Source organism: Mobula hypostoma, chromosome 3, assembly GCF_963921235.1.
Source record: "Mobula hypostoma chromosome 3, sMobHyp1.1, whole genome shotgun sequence".
In the NCBI taxonomy this organism is placed as follows: domain Eukaryota; kingdom Metazoa; phylum Chordata; class Chondrichthyes; order Myliobatiformes; family Myliobatidae; genus Mobula; species Mobula hypostoma.
In genome coordinates this window covers 122,400,714-122,412,459 of record NC_086099.1, presented here as the reverse complement: position 1 = coordinate 122,412,459, position 11,746 = coordinate 122,400,714, and positions in this window count along the sequence as shown.

The following is an 11,746-nucleotide window of genomic DNA, read 5'->3' as shown; positions in this document are numbered from 1 at the left end:
CTGAGTGTATAGACAGAACTCTGAGTCTATCTGTGTCTATACACACAGCAGCTAAATGGGGATAGACAGGCCTCTGAGTGTATCTATCTCTGCGCATACACCAACTGAGTGAGGATAGACAGGTCTCTGAGTGTATCTGTGTCAGTACACACACCATCTGAGTGTATGGATGGGACTATGAGTGTATCTGTGTCTGTACACACACCAGCCCAGTTAATAGTCAGAACTCTGAGTGTATCTGTGTCTGTACACACACTAGCTGAGTATTTAGACAGGTCTGTGAGTCTATCTGTGTCCATACACCCACCAGCTGAGTGTATAGACAGGTCTCTGAGTGTATCTGTGTCTCTACACACACCACCTCACTGTACAGACAGGTCTCTGCGTGTATCTGTGTCTGTACACACACCAGCTAACTGGGGATAGACAGGTCTCTGAGTGTATATGTGTCAGTACACATACCAGTTGAATGGGGATAGAAAGGTCTCTAAGTGTATCTGTGTTTGTACACACACCAGCTAACTGGGGATAGACAGGTCTCTGAGTGTATCTGTGTCTTTGCACACACCAGCTGAGTGGCTAAAGGCAGGTCACTCAGTGTTTCTGAGTCTGTACACACACCAGCTGAGTGTATAGACGGGTCTCTGAGTGTATCTTTGTCCAAATACACATTAGCTGAGTGCATATACTGGTCTCAGAGTCTATCTGTGTCTTTACGCACACCAGCTGAGTGTATGGATGGGACTATGATTGTATCTGTGTCTGTACACACACCAGCCCAGTTAATAGTCAGGACTCTGAGTGTATCTGTGTCTGCACACACACCAGCTGAGTGTACAAACAGGTTTCTGAGTGTATCTGTGTCTGTATAAACAACAGCTGAGTTATAGACAGGTCTCTGCGTGTATCTGTGTCAGTACACACACCATCTGAGTGTATGGATGGGACTATGAGTGTATCTGTGTCTGTACACACACCAGCCCAGTTAATAGTCAGGACTCTGAGTGTATCTGTGTCTGTACACACACTAGCTGAGTGTTTAGACGGGTCTCTCAGTCTATCTGTGTCCATACACACACCACCTCACTGTACAGACAGGTCTCTGCGTGTATCTGTGTCTGTACACACACCAGCCCAGTGTACAGACAGGTCTCTGAGTGTATATGTGTCAGTACACATACCAGTTGAATGGGGATAGACAGGTCTCTGAGTATATCTGTGTTTCTACACACACCAGCTAACTGGGGATAGACAGGTCTCTGAGTGTATCTGTGTCTGCACACACACCAGCTGAGTGTATGGACACGTCACTGAGTGTATCTGTGTCTTTGCACACACCAGCTGAGTGGCTAAAGGCAGGTCACTCAGTGTTTCTGCGTCTGTACACACACCAGCTGAGTGTATAGATGGGTCTCTGAGTGTATCTTTGTCCAAATACACATTAGCTGAGTGCATATACTGGTCTCTGAGTCGATCTGTGTCTTTACACACACCAGCTGAGTGTATAGACGGGTCTCTGAGTGTATCTTTGTCTCTACACACAGCAACTGAGTGGGGATAGTTAGGTCTGTGATTGTATCTGTGTCTGTACACACACCAGTTGAGTGTGTAGACTGGTCTCTGAGTGTATCTGTGTCTGTACACACACCAGCTGAGTGTTTAGACGGGTCTCTGAGTGTATCTGTGTCTGTACACACACCAGCTGAGTGTACAGACAGGTTTCTGAGTGTATCTGTGTCTGTACACACACCAGCTGAGTGGGGATAGACAGGTCTCTGAGTGTATCTGTGTCTCTACACACACCAGCTGAGTGTTTAGACGGGTCTCTGAGTGTATCTGTGTCTGTACACACACCAGCTGAGTGTATAGACAGAACTCTGAGTCTATCTGTGTCTATACACACAGCAGCTAAATGGGGATAGACAGGTCTCTGAGTGTATCTGTGTCAGTACACACACCATCTGAGTGTATGGATGGAACTATGAGTGTATCTGTGTCTGTACACACACCAGCCCAGTTAATAGTCAGGACTCTGAGTGTATCTGTGTCTGTACACACACCAGCTGAGTGTACAAACAGGTTTCTGTGTGTATCTGTGTCTCTACACACACCACCTCACTGTACAGACAGTTCCCTGCGTGTATCTGTGTCTGTACACACACCAGCCCCGTGTACAGACAGGTCTCTGAGTGTATATTTGTCTGTACTCACACCAGCTGAGTGTATAGACGGGTCTCTGAGTGTATCTGTGTCTGTACACACACCAGCTGAGTATTTAGACGGGTCTCTGAGTCTATCTGTGTCTGTACACACACCAGCTGAGTGTATAAACAGGTCTCTGCGTGTATCTGTGCCTGTACACACACGAGCTGAGAGCATAGACAAGTCTCTGAGTGTATCTGTGTCTGTACACACACGAACTGAGAGCATAGACAGGTCTCTGAGTGTATCTGTGTCTGTACACACACCAGCTGAGTGTTTACACGGGTCTCTGAGTGTATCTGTGTCTGTACACACACCAGCTGAGTGTTCACACGGGTCTCTGAGTGTATCTGTGTCTGTACACACACCAGCTGAGTGTATAGACAGAACTCTGAGTCTATCTGTGTCTATAACACACAGCAGCTAAATGGGGATAGACAGGTCTCTGAGTGTATCTGTGTCAGTACACACACCATCTGAGTGTATGGATGGAACTATGAGTGTATCTGTGTCTGTACACACACCAGCCCAGTTAATAGTCAGGACTCTGAGTGTATCTGTGTCTGTACACACACCAGCTGAGTGTACAAACAGGTTTCTGTGTGTATCTGTGTCTCTACACACACCACCTGACTGTACAGACAGTTCCCTGCGTGTATCTGTGTCTGTACACACACCAGCCCCGTGTACAGACAGGTCTCTGAGTGTATATTTGTCTGTACTCACACCAGCTGAGTGTATAGACGGGTCTCTGAGTGTATCTGTGTCTGTACACACACCAGCTGAGTATTTAGACGGGTCTCTGAGTCTATCTGTGTCTGTACACACACCAGCTGAGTGTATAAACAGGTCTCTGCGTGTATCTGTGCCTGTACACACACGAGCTGAGAGCATAGACAAGTCTCTGAATGTATCTGTGTCTGTACACACACGAACTGAGAGCATAGACAGGTCTCTGAGTGTATCTGTGTCTGTACACACACCAGCTGAGTGTTTACACGGGTCTCTGAGTGTATCTGTGTCTGTACACACACCAGCTGAGTGTTTACACGGGTCTCTGAGTGTATCTGTGTCTGTACACACACCAGCTGAGTGTTTAGACGGGTCTCTGAGTGTATCTGTGTCTATACACACAGCAGCTAAATGGGGATAGACAGGTCTCTGAGTGTATCTATTTCTGTGCATACACCAAGTGAGTGAGAATAGACAGGTCTCTGAGTGTATCTGTATCAGTACACACACCATCTGAGTGTATGAATGGGACTATGAGTGTATCTGATTCTGTACACACACCAGCCCAGTTAATAGTCAGGACTCTGAGTGGATCTGTGTCTGTACACACACAAGCTGAGTGTATAGTCGGGTGTCTGAGTGTATCTTTGTCTCTACACACAGCAGCTGAGTGGGGATAGTCAGGTCTGTGATTGTATCTGTGTCTGTACACACACCAGTTGAGTGTGTAGACTGGTCTCTGAGTTTATCTGTGTCTGTACAAACATCAGCTGAGTTATAGACAGCAGTCTGAGTGTATCTGTGTCTGTACACACACAAGCTGAGTGTGTAGTCGGGTGTCTGAGTGTATCTTTGTCTCTACACACAGCAGCTGAGTGGGGATAGTCAGGTCTGTGATTGTATCTGTGTCTGTACACACACCAGCTGAGTGTTTACACGGGTCTCTGAGTGTATCTGTGTCTGTACACACACCAGCTGAGTGTATAGACAGAACTCTGAGTCTATCTGTGTCTATACACACAGCAGCTAAATGGGGATAGACAGGTCTCTGAGTGTATCTGTGTCAGTACACACACCATCTGAGTGTATGGATGGAACTATGAGTGTATCTGTGTCTGTACACACACCAGCCCAGTTAATAGTCAGGACTCTGAGTGTATCTGTGTCTGTACACACACCAGCTGAGTGTACAAACAGGTTTCTGTGTGTATCTGTGTCTCTACACACACCACCTGACTGTACAGACAGTTCCCTGCGTGTATCTGTGTCTGTACACACACCAGCCCCGTGTACAGACAGGTCTCTGAGTGTATATTTGTCTGTACTCACACCAGCTGAGTGTATAGACGGGTCTCTGAGTGTATCTGTGTCTGTACACACACCAGCTGAGTATTTAGACGGGTCTCTGAGTCTATCTGTGTCTGTACACACACCAGCTGAGTGTATAAACAGGTCTCTGCGTGTATCTGTGCCTGTACACACACGAGCTGAGAGCATAGACAAGTCTCTGAATGTATCTGTGTCTGTACACACACGAACTGAGAGCATAGACAGGTCTCTGAGTGTATCTGTGTCTGTACACACACCAGCTGAGTGTTTACACGGGTCTCTGAGTGTATCTGTGTCTGTACACACACCAGCTGAGTGTTTACACGGGTCTCTGAGTGTATCTGTGTCTGTACACACACCAGCTGAGTGTTTAGACGGGTCTCTGAGTGTATCTGTGTCTATACACACAGCAGCTAAATGGGGATAGACAGGTCTCTGAGTGTATCTATTTCTGTGCATACACCAACTGAGTGAGAATAGACAGGTCTCTGAGTGTATCTGTATCAGTACACACACCATCTGAGTGTATGAATGGGACTATGAGTGTATCTGATTCTGTACACACACCAGCCCAGTTAATAGTCAGGACTCTGAGTGGATCTGTGTCTGTACACACACAAGCTGAGTGTATAGTCGGGTGTCTGAGTGTATCTTTGTCTCTACACACAGCAGCTGAGTGGGGATAGTCAGGTCTGTGATTGTATCTGTGTCTGTACACACACCAGTTGAGTGTGTAGACTGGTCTCTGAGTTTATCTGTGTCTGTACAAACATCAGCTGAGTTATAGACAGCAGTCTGAGTGTATCTGTGTCTGTACACACACAAGCTGAGTGTATAGTCGGGTGTCTGAGTGTATCTTTGTCTCTACACACAGCAGCTGAGTGGGGATAGTCAGGTCTGTGATTGTATCTGTGTCTGTACACACACCAGTTGAGTGTGTAGACTGGTCTCTAAGTGTATCTGTGTCTGTACACACACGAACTGAGAGCATAGACAGGTCTCTGAGTGTATCTGTGTCTTTACATACACCAGCTGAGTGTATATACTGCTCTCTGAGTATATCTGTGTCAATACACACCAGCTGAGTGTATAGACAGGTCTCTGTGTGTATCTGAGCCTCTACACATACGAGCTGAGTGTGTATACGGGTCTCTGAGTGTATCTGTGTCTGTACACACACCACTTGAATGGGGATTGACTGGTCTCAGAGTATATCTCTGTTTCTACACACACCAGCTGAGTGGGTAGACAGGTGTCTGAGTCTCTCTGTGTCTGTACACACACCAGCTGAGTGGGGATAGAGGGGGCTCTGTGTGTATCTGTATCTGTACACACTCCAGCCCAGTGTACAGACAGGTCTCTGAGTGTATCTGTATCTGTACCCACTCCAGCCCAGTGTACAGACAGGTCTCTGAGTGTATCTGTGTCTGTACACACACCAGCTGAGTGTATAGACAGAACTCTGAGTCTATCTGTGTCTATACACACAGCAGCTAAATGGGGATAGACAGGTCTCTGAGTGTATCTGTCTCTGTGCATACACCAACTGAGTGAGGATAGACAGGTCTCTGAGTGTATCTGTGTCAGTACACACACCATCTGAGTGTATGGACGGGACTATGAGTGTATCTCTCTCTGTACACACACCAGCCCAGTTAATAGTCAGGACTCTGAGTGTATCTGTGTCTGTACACACACCAGCTGAGTGTATAGACAGGTCTCTGAGTGTATCTCTGTCTATGCACGCACTAGATGAGCGTATAGATAGGTCTTTGAGTGTATCTGTGTCTGTACACACACCTGCTGAGTGTATAGACAGGTCTCTGTGTGTATCTGTGCCTGTACACATACGAGTTGAGTGTATATACGGGTCTCTGAGTGTATCTGTGTCTGTACACACACCACTTGAATGGGGATTGACTGGTCTCAGAGTATATCTCTGTTTCTACACACACCAGCTGAGTGAGTAGACAGGTGTCTGAGTCTCTCTGTGTCTGTACACACACCGGCTGAGTGGGGATAGAGGGGGCTCTGTGTGTATCTGTATCTGTACACACTCCAGCCCAGTGTATAGACAGGTCTCTGAGTGTATCTGTATCTGTACCCACTCCAGCCCAGTGTACAGACAGGTCTCTGAGTGTATCTGTGTCTGTACACACACCAGCTGAGTGTTTAGACAGAACTCTGAGTCTATCTGTGTCTATACACACAGCAGCTAAATGGGGATAGACAGGTCTCTGAGTGTATCTGTCTCTGTGCATACACCAACTGAGTGAGGATAGACAGGTCTCTGAGTGTATCTGTGTCAGTACACACACCATCTGAGTGTATGGATGGGACTATGAGTGTATCTGTGTCTGTACACACACCAGCCCAGTTAATAGTCAGGACTCTGAGTGTATCTGTGTCTGTACACACACTAGCTGAGTGTTTAGATGGGTCTCTGAGTCTATCTGTGTCCGTACACCCACCAGCTGAGAGTACAGACAGGTCTCTGAGTGTATCTGTGTCTGTACGCACACCAGCTGAGTGTATAGAGGGGGCTCTGAGTGTATCTTTGTTTGTACACACATTAGCTGAGTGTATATACTGGTCTTTGAGTGTATCTGTGTCTGTACACACACCAGCTGAGTGTTTAGATGGGTCTCTGAGTCTATCTGCGCTGTACACACACCAGCTGAGTGTATAGACAGGTCTCTGAGTGTATCTGTGTCTGTACACACACCAGCTGAGTGGGAAAAGGCAGGTTACTGAGTCTATCTGTGATTCTACACACAGCAGCTGAGTGGGGATAGACGGGTTTCTGAGTGTATGTGTGTCTGTACATACACACGCTGAGTGTATAGACAGTTCTCTGAGTGTATCTGTGTCTGTACGCACACCAGCTGAGTGTATAGAGGGGGCTCTGAGTGTATCTTTGTTTGTACACACATTGGCTGAGTGTATATACTGTTCTCTGAGTTTATCTGTGTCTGTACACACACCATCTGAGTGTTTTGATGGGTCTCTGAAAGTATCTGTGTTTGTACACACACCAGCTGAGTGTTTAGACAGGTCTCTGAGTGTATCTATGTCTGTACACACACCACATGAGTCGGGATAGGCAGGTCTCTGAGTGTATCTGTGTCTGTACACGCACCATCTGAGTGTATTGTCAGGTCTCTGAAAGTATCTGTGTTTGTACACACACCAGCTGAGTGTATAGACAGGTCTCTGAGTGTATCTGTGTCTGTACACACACACTGAGTGTATAGACAGTTCTCTGAGTGTATCTCTGTCTGTACGCACACCAGCTGAGTGTATGGAGAGGACTCTGAGTGTATCTGTGTCTGTACACACACCAGCTGAGTGTATGGACAGGACTCTGAGTGTATCTCTGTCTGTACACACACCAGCTGAGTGTGGATAGACAGGCGTCTGAGTCTATCTGTGTATGTACACACACACGCTGAGTGTACAGACAGTTCTCTGAGTGTATCTGTGTATGTACGCACACCAGCTGAGTGGCGATAGAGGGGTCTCTGAGTGTATCTGTGTCTGTGCACACATTAGCTGAGTGTGTATACTGGTTTCTGAATCTATCTGTGCCTGTACACACACCAGATGAGTGTTTTGACAGGTCTCTGAGTGTCTCTGCATCTGTACACACACGAGCTAAGTGGGGATAGACAGGTCTCTGAATATATCTGTGTCTGTACACACACCAGCTAAGTGTGGATTGAGGGGTATCTGAGTGTATCTGTGTCTGTACATGCACCATCTGAGTGTATTGTCAGGTCTCTGAGTGTATCTGTGTCTGTACACACACCAGCTGAGTGTATAGACAGGTCTCTGAGAGTATCAGTGTCTGTACACACACCAGCTGAGTGTATAGACAGGTGTCTGAGTCTATCTGTGTCTGTACACACAGCAGCTAAGTGGGGATAGACTGGTCTGTGATTGTATCTGTGTCTGTACACACACCAGCTGAGTGTTTTGACAGGTCTCTTAGTGTCTCTGCATCTGTACACACACCAGCTGAGTGTTTAGACTGGTCTGTTATTGTATCTGTCTCTGTACACACAACAGCTGAGAGTAGATAGAAAGGTCTCTGACTTTATCTGTGTCTGCGCATACACACTCTGAGTGTACAGACTGTTTTCTGAGTGTATCTGTGTCTGTAACGCACATCAGCTGAGTGTACAGACAGTTGTCTGAGTGTTCCTGTGTCTGTACACACACCAGCTGAGTTAAGATAGACTGGTCTGTGATTGTATCTGTGTCTGTACACACACCAGCTGAGTGTTTTGATGGGTCTCTGAGTGTATCTGTGTCTGTACACACACGAGCTGAGTGTTTAGACAGGTCTGTGAGTGTATCAGTGACTGTACACCCTCCAGCTGAATGTATAGACTGGTCTCTGAGTGTATCTCTGTCTGTACACAGACCACCTGAGTGGGGATTGACAGGTCTCTGAGTGTATCTGTGTCTGAACACACACCAGCTGAGTGTACAGACAGGTCTCTGAGTGTATCTGTATCTGAACACCCACCAGATGAGTGTTTTGACGGGTCTCTTAGTGTCTCTGCATCTGTACACACACCAGCTGAGTGTTTAGACTGGTCTGTTATTGTATCTGTTTCTGTACACACAACAGCTGAGAGTAGATAGAAAAGTCTCTGACTGTATCTGTGTCTGCACACACACACTCTGAGTGTATAGACAGGTCTCTGAGTGTATCTGTGTCTGTACACACACCAGCTGAGTGTTTTGATGGGTCTCTGAGTGTCTCTGTGTCTGTACACACACGAGCTGAGTGTTTAGACAGGTCTGTGAGTGTATCAGTGACTGTACACCCACCAGATGAATTTATAGACTGGTCTCTGAGTGTATCTCTGTCTGTACACACACCACCTGAGTCGGGATTGACAGGTCTCTGAGTGTATCTGTGTCTGTGCACACACCAGCTGAGTGTATAAACGGGTCTCTGAGTGTATCTTTGTCTGTACACACATTAGCTGACTGTATATACTGGTCTCTGAGTGTATCTGTGTCTGTACACACACCAGCCGAGTGTATAGACAGGTCTCTGAGTCTATCTGTGTCTGTACACACAGCAGCTGAGTGGGGATAGACAGGTCTCTGAGTGTGTCTGTGTCTGCACGTACACACGCTGAGTATATACACAGATCTCCGATTGTATCTGTGTCTGAACACACCCCAGCTGAGTGCATAGGCAGGTGTGTGAGTGTATCTGTGTCTGTACGCACACCAGCTGTGTTAGCTGACCATGTATCTGGGGCAGTGCACATGCACCATGGCGGAAATGGACAGATCTGCATGTCTATCTCCATCTTGGCATTCAATTATAGAATGGTCTGGACCAAACTCTCAGTGAATGGGATAGTACACTCATCCACTAGTGTGTAAATGGACTTGGCTCTGCAATAGCTGTGCGTGTGCACTTGTCTGGCAGATAGAAGTGGACAAGTCCCTGAAAGAATAATGCCCTCTCACTCATCCACTGGACTGTGAATGGACCTGCCTCTGGAATACCAGGCCCTGTATGCTCCTCCAGTGGAGTGTGAATGAATGAATGAGTGCTTAAGAGTACCAGGATCTTCACACTCGTCCACACCAGTTGGCCCAATGGTGCGTCAATCCCATTGACTGCCCCATTACAGGACAAAGTGAGAGACCCAGCCGCTGGTCAACCTGCAGAGAAGAAAGCTGTCCATTCCTGTCTGCGGTCAGTCACTTCCTGACCTACCTGCTGGAGAACAACTTGTCTGACAGCTCCCCACACACAAGGGCGGTGAGATCAGTGGGGAAGAAACTTCATACCCTTGTATGCTTCTATACTTGTACCCTTGTGAGACTTCACACCCCTTGTACCGGTCATGAAGGAAAGCATGGCATCGAATTCAGCCCAGCAAGGTCATGATGAGCAGTAAGTAAGTAACCAGCACCTTTCTGGGGGTGAATCCTTCCCCTCTACTTCAACAGCGTCACAGAACCTCCTGTGGACTCTTCTCATCCGAGAGACGGCGACAGTGATGGGCCAGGACTGGAAGATACCAGCATCAACTGTGGCTGGCGAGGGCAAAGCTTAAACCCTCCACCCTACAAACTTCTGACTCCTGAACTGCCATCTAAACTCCACTCGCCTCAACTCTGAACTGATAGCACAACCTACAGACTCACTTTCAAGGCCTCCATAACTTGTGTTCTCAGTACCGGGAGCAGTTACTACCATACTACCGTCAGACTCCTGAACCAATGTGGATAATTTCACTCACCCCAACTCCGAACTACGCAACCTGCAGTAATTCACAAACACAAGAGATTCTGCAGGTGCTGGAAATCCAGAGTAACACACATACAGTTCTGGAGGATCTTCGCAGGTCAGGCAGGATGAACGGAGGGGAATAAACAGGCGAGCTTTCAGATCAAGACTCTTCATCAGGACTGAAAACTGTGCTCTCCTCTTCTATTCCTTCTTCCCCAGCCCTTTACCTCTATCACCTCTCACCCCCTAGCTTCTCAGTTCATCCACCCTCCCCTACCCACCCACTTTCCCCTTCACCTAGTCTCACCTGTCACCTGCCAAATTAACATCTCCTCCTCCCCCCACCTTGTTATTCTGGAGTCAGCCCCCTTCCTTTCCAGACTTGATGAGGGGCCTCAGCCCAAATCCTCGACAGTTTATGCCTCTTCCGTAGATGCGCCCTGACTTTCTGGGTCTCTCCAGCATTCTGTGTGTTTTGCCTCACAATGCACAGACTGACTTTCGAGTACTCTGTAATTCATGTTCTCAGTGTTAGACCATCAGACATAGGAGCAGAATTAATCATCTCTTACTTCCACAGTTTGCCTTCTCTTACACACGCCTGTTGTCCCTTTATTTAGTTAATAATAAATTTACTTTGAACTTTGACTTTTGACTGCAGCACACAGTGGGAATTGTTCCCAGGTAAACCGTTGCTGGAAACAGGTCGATAGTGGGACAGACTGTCCTTGTAACAACACAGAGATGTCTGTCTGATCACTTGCTGATGTTTTACTCAGTGTTGACATCTGAGATGCATTCTCCTAACTCTGAAAGAGTCTCATTCCCAGTCTGGGACTGCTGCTGGGCTCGTCTGGTCAGCTCTGGTTATTTCGCTTGCCCTGTCCCCTCACACTTGGCTCAGAATAGACAGTAGCTTGTGTGCCTGCGCCTTAGCACAGGAAACACACTTACCACAGCTGCTCACGCCTCACTTGGACACTTGGAGGTATTTAAACCCGATGGTTCAGCAGAAGGCCGGTGCGAGTGCAGATGTTTACTGTCACCAGGGAAATGGAGCTGATCTCCTGTGTGAAGCCCGCTCTGGAGTGCGTCCGCCAGCGCGAGCTGGGATGGCTTTGAAATACAGTCCTCATGTGTGATTTGTGCCCCCAGTTCCTGGTGTACCACCTGACCCGTGTCATGATGGAGCCAGCACACCTGACGTCAGTAAAG